This window comes from Pleurodeles waltl, chromosome 11 (assembly GCF_031143425.1).
Source record: "Pleurodeles waltl isolate 20211129_DDA chromosome 11, aPleWal1.hap1.20221129, whole genome shotgun sequence".
In the NCBI taxonomy this organism is placed as follows: domain Eukaryota; kingdom Metazoa; phylum Chordata; class Amphibia; order Caudata; family Salamandridae; genus Pleurodeles; species Pleurodeles waltl.
The window spans coordinates 160,080,808-160,100,100 of NC_090450.1; positions in this window are offsets into that span (position 1 = coordinate 160,080,808).

A 19,293-nucleotide genomic window follows, 5' to 3' on the forward strand; every position below is an offset into this window, starting at 1 on the left:
TCGATCTCCCAGCCCCGATGCAGGTGGAGCATCAAAAATTTTCCCACAGCGGTCTGTGTGTGAATTTCTGTCCACCAGCTTCACCTTTCAAGGGTCCAGAGACAGGTTAGGGCATCACTTGTCAGGGCTGGAGTCTCAGCAGGGAGTCCAGGTGCTGGCAGAGAGAAGTTGTTGATGTCCCGGAGACTTCAACAACAGGAGTCAAGCTAAGTTCAAGCTCTTGGAGATTCTTCACCAGTGGGAAGTCACACAAAAGTCAGTCTTTGTCCTCTTTCAGGCAGAAGCGGCTTCTGCAGGCTAACCCAGCAAAGCACAGTCATAGGCAAAGGGGAAGTACTCCTCCTCCAGCTCTCCAGCACTTCTCCTCAGCAGAGGCTCCTCTTGGTTCCAGAATTAATCTGATTTTTTAGGTCCAATACTATACCCCTTTCTGCCTTTGAAGTAGGCCTACTTCAAAGGAAAGTCTCTGTTGTTCACAAGATCCTGCCATGCCCAAGCCAAGCCCCAGACACACACTAGGGGGATGGAGACTGCACTGTTAGAGGTTAGGCACAGCCCAGTCAGGTGTAAGTGACCACTCCTCCCTCCACTCTAGCACAGATGGCTCGTCAGGATATGCAGGCTACACCCCAGCTCCCTTTTGTCTCACTGTCTAGAGGGGATTCACAAACAGCCCAGCTGTCAAACTGATCCGGACAGGCAATCCACAAACAGGCAGAGTCACAAAATGGTTTAAGCAAGAAAATGTCTCCTTTCTAAAGGAGGCATTTTCAAACTAACAATCTAAAAAACAACTTTATTGAAAGATGTATTTTTAAATTGTGAGTTCAGAGACCCCAAACTCCACATTTCTCACTGCTCCCAAAGGGAATCTGTGCTTTAATAATCTTTAAAGGCAGCCCCCATGATAGCCTTAGAGAGAGACAGGCCTTTGCAACAGTGAAAACTGAATTTAGCAGTATTTCACTGTTAGGACATGTAAAACACATCAGTACATGTTCCACCTTTAACATACACTGCACCCTGCCCATGGGGTTACTTAGGGCCTACCTTACGGGTCCCTTACATGTAGAAAAAGGGAAGGTTTAGGCCTGGTAATTGGGTACACTTACCAGGTCGAATTGGCAGTTTAAAACTGCACACACAGACACTGCAGTGGCAGGTCTGAGCCATGTTTACAGGGCTACTCATGTGGGTGGCAAAAACAGTGCTGCAGGCCCACTAGTAGCATTTGATTTACAGGCCCTAGGCACCTCTAGTGAACTTTACTAGGCCCTTACTGGTAAATCAAATATACCAATCATGGAAAGCCAATTACACATATAATTTATATAGGGAACACTTTCATTCATAAATGCTTTATTCGGTCATTGATGAGCATCAAAGAGCAAATTGCAAATATTACATTCAAAGCAGTTACAATAAAAGGTGAAGTAAAAAAAAAAACAGTTTTAATATATAGTGCACCTAGTAGGGCAGAGGGTCTCACTTGTTCACTTTCTTAATTATCTCACACTACAATTCCCCTCCCCCTGTATCTTATAGAAACACTATTTTCCCCATTACGTAGGATCCAATGGAGGATGTATTTAAATATGCAAGGATAATCAACAGACAGGCGGGAGTCAATTTACCGCCCACCCTATCACAACCCACCAATCCGCCACCTTTTCTGGGGCGGTAGCCCCGCCGATAAAAACACGGCGGAAACAGACATTTCAAACGGAAAACGCTCACCTCCATACACCCCACGAGGAATCTGGACAGCATGGAACCCGAACCTCAGCCACATGAGTACACAATGCCAGATCCACGAGGGGCCTCCATGGCCACTGTCCCATCCTGGGGAGTGCAAAGCCACAGTCTCTCAAGTCCATACAGTGGGTAGTTTGCCCACTGTACCATCCTGGGGAGTGCAAAGCCACAGTCTCTCAAGTCCATACAGTGGGTGGCTTGCCCACTATACCATCCTGGGGAGTGCAAAGCCACAGTCTCTCAAGTCTCTACAGTGGGTGGTTTGGCCACTGTTACTTCCTGGGGAGTGCAAAGCCACAGTCTCTCAAGTGGATGACAGTGTCCACTGGTTCTGAAGGGGGGACTGGTGCCCAGAGTGCTTCGTGCAGCCCTGCCCGACACAGATGCGGCACTGCCCCTTCCGCCAATGGGCCAGCGGTGCTTGAGATGAAGGGCCCAGTTCAGCGGTGCTTGAGACGGCGGTGCCCAGCGGAGCGGTGCTTGAGATGAAAGGCCCAGTGCAGCGGTGCTTGAGATGAAGGGCCCAGTGCAGCGGTGCTTGAGATGAAGGGACCAGTGCAGCGGTGCTTGAGACGGCGGTGCCCGGCGGTGCCCAGCGGAGCGGTGCTTGAGATGAAGGGCCCAGCGGAGCGGTGCTTGAGATGAAGGGCCCAGCGGACCGGTGCTTGAGATGAAGGGCCCAGTGCAGCGGTGCTTGAGATTAAGGGCCCAGTGCAGCGGTGCTTGAGACGGCGTTGCCCAGCGGAGCGGTGCTTGAGATGAAGGGCCCAGTGCAGCGGTGCTTGAGATGAAGGGGCCAGGGCTGCGGTGCTTGAGATGAAGGGCCCAGCGGAGCGGTGCTTGAGATGAAGGGCCCAGTGCAGCGGTGCTTGAGATGAAGGGCCCAGTGCAGCGGTGCTTGAGACGGCAGGGCCCAGCGGAGCGGTGCTTGAGATGAAGGGCCCAGCGGAGCGGTGCTTGAGATGAAGGGCCCAGCGGAGCGGTGCTTGAGATGAAGGGCCCAGTGCAGCGGTGCTTGAGACGGCGGTGCCCAGCGGAGTGGTGCTTGAGATGAAGGGCCCAGTGCAGCGGTGCTTGAGACGGCGGTGCCCAGCGGAGCGGTGCTTGAGATGAAGGGCCCAGTGCAGCAGTGCTTGAGATGAAGGGCCCAGTGCAGCGGTGCTTGAGACGGCGGTGCCCAGCGGAGCGGTGCTTGAGATGAAGGGCCCAGCGGAGCGGTGCTTGAGATGAAGGGCCCAGTGCAGCGGTGCTTGAGATGAAGGGCCCAGTGCAGCGGTGCTTGAGACGGCAGGGCCCAGCGGAGCGGTGCTTGAGATGAAGGGCCCAGCGGAGCGGTGCTTGAGATGAAGGGCCCAGCGGAACAGTGCTTGAGATGAAGGGCCCAGTGCAGCAGTGCTTGAGATGAAGGGCCCAGTGCAGCGGTGCTTGAGACAGAGGTGCCCAGCGGAGCGGTGCTTGAGATGAAGGGCCCAGTGCAGCGGTGCTTGAGAGGAAGGGCCCAGTGCAGCGGTGCTTGAGATGAAGGGCCCAGCGGAGTGGTGCTTGAGATGAAGGGCCCAGCGGAGCGGTGCTTGAGATGAAGGGCCCAGCGGAGCGGTGCTTGAGATGAAGGGCCCAGTGCAGCGGGGCTTGAGATGAAGGGCCCAGTGCAGCGGTGCTTAAGACGGCAGGGCCCAGCGGAGCGGTGCTTGAGATGAAGGGCCCAGCGGAGTGGTGCTTGAGATGAAGGGCCCAGTGCAGCGGTGCTTGAGATGAAGGGCCCAGTGCAGCGGTGCTTGAGACGGCGGTGCCCAGCGGAGCGGTGCTTGAGATGAAGGGCCCAGTGCAGCGGTGCTTGAGATGAAGGGCCCAGTGCAGCGGTGCTTGTGACGGCGGTGCCCAGCGGAGCGGTGCTTGAGAATAAGGGCCCAGCGGAGCGGTGCTTGAGATGAAGGGCCCAGCGGACCGGTGCTTGAGATGAAGGGCCCAGCGAAGCGGTGCTTGAGATGAAGGGCCCAGCGGACCGGTGCTTGAGATGAAGGGCCCAGTGCAGCGGTGCTTGAGATTAAGGGCCCAGTGCAGCTGTGCTTGAGACGGCGGTGCCCAGCGGAGCGGTGCTTGAGATGAAGGGCCCAGTGCAGCGGTGCTTGAGATGAAGGGGCCAGGGCAGCGGTGCTTGAGATGAAGGGCCCAGCGGAGCGGTGCTTGAGATGAAGGGCCCAGCGGAGCGGTGCTTGAGATGAAGGGCCCAGTGCAGCGGTGCTTGAGATGAAGGGCCCAGTGCAGCGGTGCTTGAGACGGCAGGGCCCAGCGGAGCGGTGCTTGAGATGAAGGGCCCAGCGGAGCGGTGCTTGAGATGAAGGGCCCAGCGGAGCGGTGCTTGAGATGAAGGGCCCAGCGGAGCAGTGCTTGAGATGAAGGGCCCAGTGCAGCGGTGCTTGAGACGGTGGTGCCCAGCCGAGTGGTGCTTGAGATGAAGGGCCCAGTGCAGGGGTGCTTGAGACGGCGGTGCCCAGCGGAGCGGTGCTTGAGATGAAGGGCCCAGTGCAGCGGTGCTTGAGATGAAGGGCCCAGTGCAGCGGTGCTTGAGACGGCGGTGCCCAGCGGAGCGGTGCTTGAGATGAAGGGCCCAGCGGAGTGGTGCTTGAGATGAAGGGCCCAGCGGAGCAGTGCTTGAGATGAAGGGCCCAGTGCAGCGGTGCTTGAGATGAAGGGCCCAGTGCAGCGGTGCTTGAGACGGAGGTGCCCAGCGGAGCGGTGCTTGAGATGAAGGGCCCAGTGCAGCGGTGCTTGAGAGGAAGGGCCCAGTGCAGCGGTGCTTGAGATGAAGGGCCCAGCGGAGTGGTGCTTGAGATGAAGGGCCCAGCGGAGCGGTGCTTGAGATGAAGGGCCCAGCGGAGCGGTGCTTGAGATGAAGGGCCCAGTGCAGCGGTGCTTGAGATGAAGGGCCCAGTGCAGCGGTGCTTAAGACGGCAGGGCCCAGCGGAGCGGTGCTTGAGATGAAGGGCCCCGCAGAGTGGTGCTTGAGATGAAGGGCCCAGTGCAGCGGTGCTTGAGATGAAGGGCCCAGTGCAGCGGTGCTTGAGACGGCAGTGCCCAGCGGACCGGTGCTTGAGATGAAGGGCCCAGTGCAGCGGTGCTTGAGACGGCGGTGCCCAGCGGAGCGGTGCTTGAGATGAAGGGCCCAGTACAGCGGTGTTTGAGATGGCGGTGCCCAGCGGAGCGGTGCTTGAGATGAAGGGCCCAGTGCAGCGGTGCTTGAGATGAAGGGCCAAGTGCAGCGGTGCTTGAGATGAAGGGCCCAGCGGAGCGGTGCTTGAGATGAAGGGCCCAGTGCAGCGGTGCTTGAGATGGCGGTGCCCAGCGGAGCGGTGCTTGAGATGAAGGGCCCAGTGCAGTAGTGATTGAGACGGCGGTGCCCAGCGGAGCGGTGCTTGAGATGAAGGGCCCAGTGCAGCGGTGCTTGAGATGAAGGGCTCAGTGCAGCAGTGCTTGAGATGAAGGGCCCAGCGGAGCGGTGCTTGAGATGAAGGGCCCAGCGGAGCGGTGCTTGAGATGAAGGGCCCAGCGGAGCGGTGCTTGAGATGAAGGGCCCAGTGCAGCGGTGCTTGAGAAGAAGGGCCCAGTTCAGCGGTGCTTGAGATGAAGGGCCCAACGGAGCGGTGCTTGAGATGAAGGGCCCAGTGCAGCGGTGCTTGAGATGAAGGGCCCAGTGCAGCGGTGCTTGAGATGAAGGGCCCAGTTCAGCGGTGCTTGAGATGAAGGGCCCAGCGGAGCGGTGCTTGAGATGAAGGGCCCAGTGCAGCGGTGCTTGAGATGAAGGGCCCAGTGCAGCGGTGCTTGAGATGAAGGGCCCAGTGCAGCGGTGCTTGAGATGAAGGGCCCAGTTCAGCGGTCCTTGCCCTGTTCAGTGGTGCTTGCCTTGGCGGTCCTTGCCCTGTTCAGCGGTCCTTGCCCTGTTCTGCGGTGCTTGTCTTGGCGGTCCTTGCCCTGTTCAGCGGTGCTTGCCTTGGTGGTCCTTGCCCTGTTCAGCGGTGCTTGCCTTGGAGGTCCTTGCCCTTTTCAGAGGTGCTTGCCCTGTTCAGCGGTCCTTGCCCTGTTCAGCGGTGCTTGCCTTGGCAGTGCTTGCCCTGTTCAGCGGTCCTTGCCCTGTTCAGCGGTGCTTGCCTTGGCGGTGCTTGCCCTGTTCAGCGGTCCTTGCCCTGTTCAGCGGTGCTTGCCTTGGTGGTCCTTGCCCTGTTCAGCGGTGCTTGCCTTGGAGGTCCTTGCCCTTTTCAGAGGTGCTTGCCCTGTTCAGCGGTCCTTGCCCTGTTCAGCGGTGCTTGCCTTGGCGGTGCTTGCCCTGTTCAGCAGGCCTTGCCCTGTTCAGCGCTCCTTGTCCTGTTCAGCGGTGCTTTCATTGGCTGATCTTGCCCTGTTCAGCGGTCCTTGCCCAGTTCAGCGGTGCTTGCCTTGGCGGTCCTTGCCCTGTTCAGCGGTGCTTGCCTTGGCGGTCCTTGCCCTGTTCAGCGGTGCTTGCCTTGGTGGTCATTGCCCTGTTCAGTGGTCCTTGCCCTGTTCAGCGGTGCTTGCCCTGTTCAGCGGTGCTTGCCTTGGCGGTCCTTGCCCTGTTCAGCGGTCCTTGCCCTGTTCAGTGGTGCTTGAGTTGGCGCTCCTTCATTGCCCAGCTGGGCTGTGGCTGGCGCTCCTTCATTGCCCAGCTGGGCTGTGGCTGGCGGGGCCCTCCTGGGCAGCTGGGCTGTGGCTGGCGGGGCCCTCCTGCACACCTGGGATGGGGCTGGTGGGGCCCTCCTGGGCAACTGGCCTGCTGCCGGACTTGTCGGGCGTGCTGCCCTTCCCACCCTTCCCTGGTCGTCTGTGGCCCTTTCCCACCTTTGGCGGTGTGCCAGGTGGCACCCCACTTCCAGCCGGAGCCAGGGAAGGGATTTTTGGTCCCTGGTGTCCTTGGCCTCTCGCGCCGGGCACTGGTGATCTTTGGGTGTTTTTCCGGGGGTGGGCTGGCCGTGCCTTGGCTCCTACCAGAACTAGTTGCCCTTGAGGGTGGGGGACTCCACAGTCCTTGGACAACAGTCTTGATAGGTCCTGGTTTGGTGGTGGCTGAGGTGCTGATTGCAGTCTTATTCGATGGACGGGGTGGGGGAGTTGTTGGAAAGAGGTCAAGTTTGGAAAGGAAAATCAATTTGGAAAGAGAGGGACGGCTAGGTGTAGTGGGTATGGGAGTGGAGGAAGAGGATGTGGTTGTAGGAGTGTGAAGTCTGGTGTCTTTGGGTGCAGGTGCTTGGGCTGGAGGCTGTCGTGAGGTGGATGGCTGTTGGGTGGGTGGCTGCCTGCGTTTGTGTGGTTTGGAAGAGGGGGTGACAGACACACTGGGAGAGGACACAGGGGACATGTAAATGGTAGTGGGGGTGGTGACTGCACTTGTGCAGAGTGTTCTGGTGGGTGTGCTGGTGATGGACGTAGTGGCTGAAGATGTTGTGCATGCAAGTGTGAGTGGAGACATCACAGGGAGGGAGGAGGGAGACGAGGAGGAGGGGGACACAGTGGAGGCAGTGGGTGTTGGTGTGTCTGCATGTGGATGTTGCTTGTGTGAATGCTTGTGTGAAGTGTGGTGCTTATGTCTGGATGAGCTTCCCTTGGGTGTTGAGGTGTGTGCAGGCTGGTCTGTAGGTGTGTCTGGGATAGGCAGAGGTACAGGGGATTGGGTCTGGGTGGAGGAAGTTGGAGGGGGGAGGCTAGAGACAGGGACAATTGCTGCCGTCAATGCTGAGGCCAGAGCGTTGAACGATCGCTGATGGGCAGCCTGACCCAAATGAATGCCCTCCAGGTATGCATTACTCCAGTGCACCTCCCTTTCTACACCCTGGATGGCATTCAAAAGGGTAGACTGCCCAACAATGATGGTCCTCAGGAGGTCAATGACCTCCTCACTGAGGGCAGCAGGGGTGACAGGGGCAGGGCCTGTGGTGCCTGGGGTGAAGGAGATGCCCCCCTTCCTGGGTGAGCGGGCACGGGGCAAATGCTGAGCGGCTGCTGGGAGGGCGGTGCTAGTGCACTGGGTGGCGGCTGTACCTGTTGTTGCGGGGGGCACGGATGTTGCCGCCACCACAAGGGAGCTCCCTTCAGAGGACGAGTCGCTGCCACTGACATCAGCACGAGTCCCCGCTGTGGAGCTCCACTCGCCCTCCGTCCCACTGGTGTACTCAGAGTCCGTTGCATGGCCCTCCAGGGCCATGTGGGATGCAGCTCCCTCGTGCTCCGATGCCACTTCTCCTCCGCCTGATGATGCTAATGCACACATGAACAGGAAGACCACAAAAAAGGGGAGGGGGAGAAAGAAAGACATGTTGAGTGCATGGATTACCGCTACCGTTGGCGGAGAGGACAGACACAGAAGCCCCCTGCACTACGCTGCGCACTTGGGGTCCACTACGCAATCCGTGGGACATGGCCTACAAGCCTATGGACGACAACTGCACACATAGATGACACAGGGCCATGAATAGCTGTACTTGGCACCCTACAGAGGTGGGGGGCGGGGGCACAGGGCCATGCCTTACGGAGGGGCCTAGCCTACAGAAATCGCCCTGGCCTAGAGATACCCACAGCCCACCTCCCCCACCCAGACACCTCCACTGCGCGCAAAGTCACCAGAATGAGAGTGTACTCACCCCCATGTGTCTGCTGTGATGTCCTCACGCGCCCATCCAAATCGGGGTAGGCCACTGCCAGGATCCGGGACATCAGGGGGGTCAATTGACGACTGGCACCCCTCCTACGGTGGGAGGCCATCCCCAGCAGAGCCTCTGCCGTCTTCCTGCTCCCGCGTCGGATCTCCTCCCACCTCTTCCGGCAGTGGGTGCCCCGTCTGTTGTGGACCCCCAGGGTCCGGACGTCCTTGGCGATGGCACGCCAAATAGCGATTTTCTGGTGGGCGCTGACCTATGTGACATGTACAGGGGGAGAAAAAAAATCATCACCTTCTGCATGCTTGATGTGAGAGGCCCCCCATCCCCACCCTTGCCATGTGGCACATGCTCTCATCTGTCGTCTGATGCATGCCTCAATCGCTCCCCTCCCCACCATCTTTCATCCACCCGACTCAACCCAGGCATTGCCCACAAAGCATGGTCCCACTGTACTTACCTGTTGGTCTGGAGGACCGTAGAGTAGCGCATACTGGGGGAGGACCCCATCCACGAGTTTCTCCAATTCTTCAGAAGTGAAGGCAGGGGCCCTTTCCCCAGTCGCAGCAGCCATTGTCTCTTCCAGACCGAGGTCACAGCAGCACTTGCAGTGTAGGTCCTCTCCTGTGGAAGATCAGGTATCGAGTGATTAAGTAGATAGAAAATGGCAGTCATGCCCGTGGCGGTGCGTACCGCGGCGGTGTGTACCGCGACCGCCGGCGCACATCGTCATTGGCTTGTGAAACCCATAGGATTCTATGTTAACCAATGCAGCTTTGCGCCGCAGTCTTCGACCGCCTACCGCCACAGTGTGCCACGCCAGCGCATTGACCTCACATCCCATTTTCACACTTCACAGGTCAGGCAGCCGCCATTTCAAGGGCCCACATGGCTTAATTTCTACTGCGTCACACATACCTAGGCCTTTCCTCAACACTCATACCAACCATTCAATGCATAGTGAATCGTGTTGTGTGCAAGCTGTGGGAACGTACCTGTGGGTTGATTGACTCTGTGCTCGCTGTTGTCCTTCCTAGGCACCGTCCGCTGGGCAATGCGAGGAGATGGAGGAATCTTCCCGTGTACAGACCGCTGGTGGACCTGTCGACAATGGAGGAAAGATATGTCATACTGACATACAGGCTTGACCGAGCCACTATACAGGAACTGTGTGCCCAGCTGGAGGCAGACCTGATGACACCCATCTGCCAACCCACAGGGATCCCCCCTCTAGTGCAGGTGCTGTCAGTACTCCATTTCTTAGCAAGTGGGTCATTTCAAACAACAGTGGCCATATCATCAGGGATGTCTCAACCTATGTTTTCCAAGGTGTTGTCCAGAGTGTTGTCTGCCCTGCTGAAACACATGAGGAGCTACATCATTTTCCCTGAGGTGGGGGATTTGCCTACAGTGAAGGGTGATTTCTATGCCCTTGGACATATCCCCAACATCATAGGTGCCATTGATGGGACACATGTGGCTTTGGTACCCCCCAGCAGGAGTGAACAGGTGTACAGGAACAGGAAAAGTTATCATTCGATGAATGTACAGATGGTCTGTTTGGCAGACCAGTATATCTCCCATGTTAATGTCAAGTTCCCTGGCTCAGTGCATGACGCCTACATCCTGCAGAATAGCAGCATCCCGTATGTGATGGGTCAACTCCAGAGGCACCGGGTGTGGCTATTAGGGGACTCTGGTTACCCCAACCTTTCCTGGCTACTGACCCCAGTGAGGAATCCCAGGACCAGGGCAGAGGAACGCAACAATGAGGCCCATGGGCGGACTAGGAGGGTGATCGAACGCACCTTTGGCCTCCTGAAGGCCAGGTTCAGGTGCCTCCATATGACAGGTGGATCCCTAATGTACTCACCAAAGAAGGTGTGCCAGATCATCGTGGCCTGCTGTATGCTTCACAACCTGGCTTTGCGCCACCAGGTGCCTTTTCTGCAGGAGGATGGTCCAGATGGTGGTGTTGTAGCAGCTGTGGAGCCTGTGGAGAGTGAAGAAGAGGAAGCCGGAGAGGACGGCATAGACAACAGGAACACAGTAATAGAGCGATATTTTCAGTGACACACAGGTAAGAGTACACACCGGCATATTACATTTACTTAAAGACTCCTACCTCTCTACTGTCTGACTTTTTCCCCAGTGTATGGTAACTTTGTTGTGACTTTCCCTTCCGTTTTCAGAGCTGTGGGCCCCACTGCGGGACATCTGCTTTGTTTCCCCATGGACTACAGCTGTGTGACAGCGGTTTGTTGGCATCACAATGTGAATAACAATTTTGGCACTGTCATGTCTAATACATTTGTTAAAATCACAGACAGACTCCAGATTGTTTATGTGCAATAAGTGTGTTTATTCAAGTGCTCTAATTTGGATGGGTGGTTGCAAATCGGTGAGGGGTGATGGTGGAGGATTGTCCATGGCAGAGTCCAGACTATCAGGTTCACAGGTGCATTGTCCAAATGCCTGTGGGAAGTGGAGCAGGGGCAGTTTAAGGTTGGACAGGGTGACAATGTGGGACAGTGGGATGACAATCAGGGCGGTATCCTTTGCTGGCGGGGGTCTTGACATGTTACTCTGTCTTCTTCCTGGATCTCAGGGCCCGCTTGCGGGGTGGTTCTCCTTCTGCAGGGGGTGGGATTCTGGTGGCCTGTTGGTCTTCTGCCGGGGCCTCCTGTCCACTAGCGCCGGCGGAGGTGATAGCCAGTTCTTGGTCCATGCTAGTGTCAGGGGCCCTTTGAGGTGCCACAGTGGTCCGCAATGTGGAGATTAACTCATTCAGGGCCACTACGATGGTACCCATGGCGGTACTGATGTTTCTCAGTTCCTCCCTGAACCCCATATACTGTTGCTCCTGCAGAAGCTGGATTTCCTAAAACCTGGCCAGGACCGTCGCCATCGTCTCCTGGGAGCGGTGGTATGCTCCCATGATGGAGGAGAGGGCCTCGTGGAGAGTGGGTTCCCTTAGCCTGTCCCCCCCCTGTCGCACAGCAGCCCTCCCAGTTCCCCTGTGTTCCTGGGCCTCCGTCCCCTGGACCGTGTGCCCACTACCACTGCCCCCAGGTCCCTGTTGTTGTTGGGGTGGTGGGTTAGCCTGGGTTCCCTGTAGTGGTGGACACACCGCTGATTGACGTGTCCTGGGGACAGAGGTATGGGCCTGCTGGGTGGGTGCTGTGCTGGTGTTCCCAGGGGGGGGAAGGTCTGCTGTGGCCTGTGCCTGTCTGAGGGGAACCGACTGTCCTGAGGTCCCCGATGGACTGGGCTGGTCATCTAGATCCAGGGAGACAGAGCTGCTGTCATCACTGTGGGCCTCTTCTGGGGGTGGAGGGGACATTTGTGGACCCTCCTGCGCGGTGACCTGGCGTTCGGGTCCTGCAGGGGTATAAAAGTATGGTTATTGCTTCTGTGTGTGCCAATGGCGTGCAATGGGTGGGTGCCCGTGTACCCCAGTGCTGGCATTCTTTTGTGGGGGCTGTTGTGACGGTGTTTTGGGGGGGGGATGGGTATGTGCATTGGGCATGCTTTGGTGATGGGTGTCCATGCTTTGGAGCCGCATGCAGGGCTAAGTTTTGGGATGGGTGGGTTGTGATGGTGAGACATTTGCAAGGGGTAGTTTTGATGGGGGTAAGGGTGAGGGTGGGGTATGAGTTGGCATGCAGGTGGGGTGGGGGGGGATGAAGTAGTGAAGATGAGACTTACCAGAGTCCATTCCTCCGCCGACTCCTGCGAGGCCCTCATGATGCAGGATGTTCAAGACTTGCTCCTCCCATGTTGAAAAATCTGGGGGAGGAGGTGGGGGTCCTCCGCCAGTCCGCTGTACCGCGATGTTGTGCCTTGATACCATGGAACGCACCTTCCCCCGTAGGTCGTTCCACCGCTTCCTGATGTCGTCCCGATTTCTTGGGTGCTGTCCCACAGCGTTGACCCTGTCGACTATTCTGCTCCATAGCTCCATCTTCCTGGCAATGGTGGTGTGCTGCACCTGTGTCCCGAACAGCTGGGGCTCTACTCGTATGATTTCCTCCACCATGACCCTGAGTTCAGCATCTGAGAACCTGGGGTGTCTTTGAGGTGCCATGGGGTGGTGTGGATGATGTGTGGGGTGGAGTGTGTAGTGATAGGTGGGGTGCTATTTAGTGGTGTGTTGTGTGAGGTACGTGGAAGTTCTGTGGGTATTGGTATTGTGTGCCTGTGGATGCTTAGTAGTTGACTGTGGTGTCTCTCTCTTGCCTTCTCTCAGAATTTCTGGTCGTAGGGGTTTGTGGGTGTGTGTTTTATATTGTATTGGGTGTGTGGGAGTGGTGTGTGTATGTGTATCAGGTGTGTGTATTTCGAATAGTCCAATGTGGTAGTGTTTTGTACGAGTATGTGTATTTCGACCGCGGCGGTGTGTACCGCCAATAGAATACCGCAGATGAAAGACCGCTGCGTGGATTCGTGGGTCGTAATGGCATGGGCGTATTTCTGTTGGCGTGACGGTGGAGGTTTGGTCACCGCCAGTTTATCGCTGACCTTTGGTGTGGCGGACTTTTGTGGATGTCGGTATTTTGGCGGTTTACCTGTTGTGGGTCAGAATGACCGTGGCGGTTTACCGCGACCGCGGCGGTGTTATGGCGGTCTTCTGTCTGGCGGTAAGCGCCTTTTACCGCCGAGGTTGGAATGACCGCCTAAGTCAGAAGGTAAAAAGTTGACCGGGACCTCCCAGCCAGTGTATCCGAGGAGGACTCCAAGAACGTCGGATCAAGATCCAGGTTTACCCCGGTCGAAGGATTTTCACCTCGAAAAAACGACTACGTCCGAAGGTAAAAATCTTCACCGAGGATTCCCGCGACGCGTATCCGGAGAAGAGTTCCCGGAGGTCGGATTGAACTGGCAGGTTCGTCCCGCTGAAGAAAGTCTTCAGAAAAGAGACTAAGGCCGAAGGTAAACTTTTGACTGAGCCCTCCCGCGAGCTGTAGCCTTAAACTTTGACTTTGTCCCGGTCGAGGTGCAACCAGATGACCCGATTGGCGCTTTTTGTTTCTAGGCGCTAAAAAAAAAAAAAATTCTTTATTAATTCATATCTCTGGTTCCCCTTATCCGATTGTATTCATTTTTGTGTCATTTTAAAGATAAAAATATAATCTATTTGGATTCTTAAACTGTTTCCTGTGTTGTATTTAATTACTGTTTTGTGATATTTGAATGCTTCACACTCTGTCTCCTAAGTTAAGCCTTGTCGCTCGTTGCCAAGCTACCAAGGGTTGAGCTAGGTTTAATTTACTGAGACCTAACTGGACCTAAGTGGAGGTTAGTGGCCTGTTGCAAAGTGTAGGTACATACCTGCCCTTACCAATAACCCATTTTCCAACAGTCCCCATAATTCATCATCAAATAGAGCAGCTCCTCGTGCTTGAGTTTAGTAAACAGCAAGGGCAGGGGAAACAGATCATGAGGTAGTGGTATGTGAGTCCTTATAATGGCATTTGAACTGTGCTCAATTGCTAGTTAGGACTTTGTTAGATTGGGCTGCCATTTTAATTCACTGGTTCATTTAACTCCAAGATAATTGAAGGATTAAACCCTCTCCAATGATTCACGGAACACTTACACTTTAGCACTGGTCAGCAGTGATAAAGTGTCCAGAGCAAACAAAATAGCAAAAACAGAGTCCAGCACATAGAAACAACCCTTAAATGCCCCCAAACCCCCCTCAGAAGTGATTTCAAATACAAACATTCCCTTCCATTGGCCACTTGATTAGCACCCTTTCCTGTCCATTGGTGCTCTTGCCCCCACCTCTCTTGACTTCCTCTTGGCCAAGAGTGGGGCAGGTGTGCCATTTCCCATTGACCTTTTTGGTGCCCTTACTTTCTTTGGGCAAACATTTTCAATGGCCGTGGTGAGGTTTCCGCTCCCGCCCCTCTAGTCAGCTGCTGGTACAGACCTTTGCCCTAAACAATGAGTTCCAGAGCCTAAAGTGTTTCTCAGGATTTTGCTGCCAGATGCTGGAATAAAGTATATGTAAGCTGCCTAGTCTATCTCTTTATTCTGCCACCCTATACTTTTGTCTCTGTACTTACATTTATAGATTATTTTCATCCCTCCTTTCTCTGCTTTTCATTGTCCTTCTTCAAATCCCATATTTTCCCCTTTGCTGCTTTTCTGTCTTTTGCTCTGGATCAAAGTTTGAAAAAGAATTTTCGGTAGCAAAAAGCCAGTGTCCACCATCTGCAACCACCAGAACAAATTAAGCAGTGTACGAGCAAATCCATGGATCCTGTGGTCTATGGGATGCCCTGGACTACAGACCTGAAGTCCTGCAGAAAAGTCCTTGGAGTGACTGCACTCCCTTTTGGATGCATCTTCCAAAAAATATAGTTAGAATATTTATTTATTTATTTATTTATTTATGTTTGGAGTTTTGGAAAGCACTGACTTGTGACAAATTGCTGCTTTGTATCACTAAGAGCATATATATAATTATGCAGATACTAATGGTTCACAGACTCTGTCCTAGTTTCTTTTTGCTCCTCATATCTGTTTATTGTCTGATGTTGCAACAGAACTAGGTCATGTTTGAGTTCCTTGTTCCGAGGAGACCAAATGTCCACAATAGGTTTAGAGGCAGGGTGTAACCTTTGACAAATGTGTGATAACGAGGCCACCCTCATCTATCTCCTCCATGGTGTGCTCCCTAGTTTAGCGCATGGACCTCATCAACAACACACTGATTAAGAGAATCGCCATTTAGTAGGACAATTTAATAACCTATACCAGTCAGTATGGGTTGTATGTGTGTTTGAATGGATTGAATAAGTGACACACAGAATCTATGGAAAATGGGATCCCCGGTACCTGAAGAAAGCCACAGACCCTCTGGACCATGCGGCTGAAACTTGTCAACCCGTTTGATGCTGGGGTATTGACGACTCTCTGACATCATTGTATACACAGTTTTTAGGTGGAGCAGGCAACCGCTTTGACCTGTTGTAAGTATTGTGGGTTTTTTACCACGTCCACCTCACACCCATCACTTTCACTCATTCCTGGGCTAGCCTTTCAAAAATCCTGTGTTATCATTTGTAAATGCTTTACGTTTGTCCCTCCTTGGAGAGGTTTTGTTACCACCTTGCACACTGACCCTGTTACAAGAATAATTGCATGATTGCTGTTATGTTTGACTGTAAGCAAACTTATTTTTCCTTTTGTGTCTCTCCTTCACGCTCATGCTCATTCCTACCATGGCACTTTGAATTGGCTTGCTTATTTCAACTAATATTTTGCTTTTCATTTTCAATTTATGTGGCAAGAAAAGTCCAGTTAGGAACTTACAACACAAATAGCTCTAACTGGTGAAAATGCGAGACCCATCGCATTGCAAATGCTTGTTTTATATAGACAGCGTAATGACCGTAATACTAACTCCTTCATTAAAAATGACAGCTATAGAAGTGCATCTTTTACCAAAAATAGATATTTGGCCTGCTTTAAAGTTAGTAATTTCAGTATTTAATTTACTGTCATCTTCTCTGTATCATTGTACCATTGAAATGACACACTTCTTGCTACATTTAAAGTTGACAGAACATTAGTTCAACAATTTGGACATACACTACTGTGTGCAGCTTTTCTCATTAATCTCTCAAAAGACCCACTTTGGGAATCTGGTGATGTTAAATGTTCTATTCTATTCTATTCTATTCTATTCTATTGCATTTATGTAGTTGATGTGTACATGTATGGTGCTATGAGTAAGTAAGTCCAAATAACACATTAATAGGTATCTCCTCTTCTTGTAAAACAACAAATATTAACATTAGGAACTCCTGTCAATCCTCTTGAGTATTCAGAGTGAACTATACAGATCCTCTATATGTATATGCAGCGTGTCGAATGGCAGAGGCACAATGGCCCTCATTCCGATATTGGCCGGCGGCGGTCGCCGCCGGCCTGTCGGGGGCCGCCAGAATACCGTTCCGCGGTCGAAAGACCGCGGCGGTGATTCTGACTTTCCCGCTGGGCTGGCGGGCGGCCGCCTTCAGGCCGCCCGCCAGCCCAGCGGGAAAGAGGCTTCCACGATGAAGCCGGCTCGGAATCGAGCCGGCGGAGTGGAAGCTGTGCGACGGGTGCAGTTGCACCCGTCGCGTATTTCACTGTCTGCAAAGCAGACAGTGAAATACATTTAGGGGCCCTCTTACGGGGGCCCCTGCAGTGCCCATGCCAGTGGCATGGGCACTGCAGGGGCCCCCAGGGGCCCCGCGACCCCCCCTACCGCCATCCGGTTCCCGGCGGGAGAACCGCCGGGAACTGGATGGCGGTAGGGGGGGTCGGAATCCCCTCGGCGGCGCAGCTAGCTGCGCCGCCTTGGAGGATTCCTATGGGCGGCGGTACACTGGCGGGAGACCGCCAGTGTTGCCGGTCCGACCGCGGCTTTACCGCCACGGTCGGAATGCCCATTGGAGCACCGCCGGCCTGTCGGCGGTGCTCCCGCGGTCCTCCACCCTGGCGGTTTGAAACCGCCAGGGTCGGAATGAGGGCCAATGTGTTTTAGTTCTGACACTAAGCACACAGTCCAAGAAAAGATGCAGTGTAGAACAAAATACCTTCTTTGGTTTCTCTTAAACTGCATCTACAGCACAAGGTAATACAAGCAATACATTTTCCTGAGCATTAGCATGGCAGTTGAGATCAGAGGGATTCGACAATTGGTAACCAACAATATCCGATCATTTTCACTTTTATTGTTTCTTAACAACTTCCTTTTTCTCTCTCATTTCTTTATTTAGAGCACCATTATTATTATTTTGCTTTGACATTTTCTGTATTGGACAGATGGAAAGTTTCTCATAAACTGGATTTTGTCTTAAATGAAAAGTATACAGACCTCATAATCGGCTGTATTCTTTAACACAACTTGAGTCTGCAATAACTCTTCTCTCGTCAAAATAAGTTTGTTACAAACTAGACAATGTCCTAACTCGAGACAAAGTTACCTATGCCATACCTTCCTTAAACACTGTACTACCAATCTTAATAAAAGCTGCATCTAATCTTAAACCTTGTGATTTATGAATAGCAAAAGCATATGCTAGAGAAACTGGAAACTGTTTCTTTTGAACCTATAAATCTTTCACAAGCAAAACGAATTGCAGTAGATTGTCCAATTTGCTTTCCTCACCCTACAGTTTTTGCATAAACTTAAATACTTCTTCAATCCTCAAGTTTGAAATATAATTTTCTAATGGATCCAGTTTTGCTTGTAACTTTTCATTTAGAAATTCTGTAGGCAAACAATATGTTTATCCTCTTGTATAACACTGGACATTAGTTCTGTTTCTCTCTTCATTGGTGGATAAAGCTACTTAAGTAGACAATTTTCTAGAACATGCCTTCCCACCTTTGAAAGAACACCTACTCTAATATCTCCAACATATTACCATATTCAATGTTAGATGCTTGTTGCATATTCCTAATTAATTCTTTGTATTCAAAATGTATTGAAATATTCACATTTCAAATGATTTCCAAAGTATTACCAGTTTCATTGTAGAGCAGTGGTTTGAACACAGGCTGACAGTTCAGAGGTATAAGTTGCAGCAGATGCCCAAAAACCATCAAATGTTTCCCTTCAATTGGCAAGTATTAAGTTTGAGACAATGCTAACCTCATTGATGATTAAAAGTTTCAACATTTTTACTACTCTTACCAATCCATGACAAGCTTCACAGGATAACTTTTGGTATTTCAGGTTGTTGTTATGTTCCACAGGTAGCATCAAAAGTCAGTGTAAAGTAATACATTTGATACTGTTTGCAGGTAATCTAGTAGGTGCTCCAACCAGACATAAAACTGTTAACTCTTCCTTTTGAGAAAACAGGTCTTGGACATCCAAAGCAACATTATGGACCTCATTATGACATTGGCGGTAAGTCCCGCTTACTGCCATGCCGACTGCCGCACAGATACCGCCGCTGCAGCGGTTTACCGCTACCCATATTATGACCCACACAAAGCAATCTGTCACTATACAGCCACACACACCAGCCCACCAGCCCAAAGGTTGGTGATAAACTGACGGTAGCTAAACCCACATGGTTACGCCAACAGAACTGTGCCCACAGTATTATGACCCGCAAAACACTGGGGCGGACATTCAACTGTGGTAAACCATTGGTGGTACAAACCGCAGCACTCAAAATACACACAACCTAACAAAACAACACTACATTGAACAATTCAAACTACACACACCTGACACACATACACACACCACACCCGCACACCCGCAACACTATAAAACACACACACACACTACCCACAACCCTTTATGACTCAAATACTTTGACAACAGAGAGAGAGAGAGACACCAAGAGCACCCACAGAACCAGAGCCACAGAACACCATCACCCATACACCATCCACACACCTTACAGCACACACCCCAACACATCACCCCACACACCCTCACACACGCCACTCACACTACACCCATGGCACCACAAAGACACCCCAGGTTCTCAGAGGAAGAGCTAAGGTTCATGGTTGAGGAAATCATCCCAGTAGAGCCACAGCTACTGGAGAAGGCGCGTTCCATGGTAGCATGACACCAGATAGCAGTACAGAGGACTGGCATGGATCCCCACCTCCTCCCCAACAACTAAAGCCATGGGAGGAGCAAGTCTTGGCAATCATGCATTCTGAGGGCCTGGCAGGAGTAGCAGGAGGACTGGACTCTGGGAAGTCAAATCTCTATTACTATGACCCCCTACCTGCATACCATTACATACCCCCACCCCTACCCTCACCCCATCACCCCACCACTTCACATATACCCCACCATCACAATTCACCCATCCAAATACCAAGCTCTGCATATACACCAATG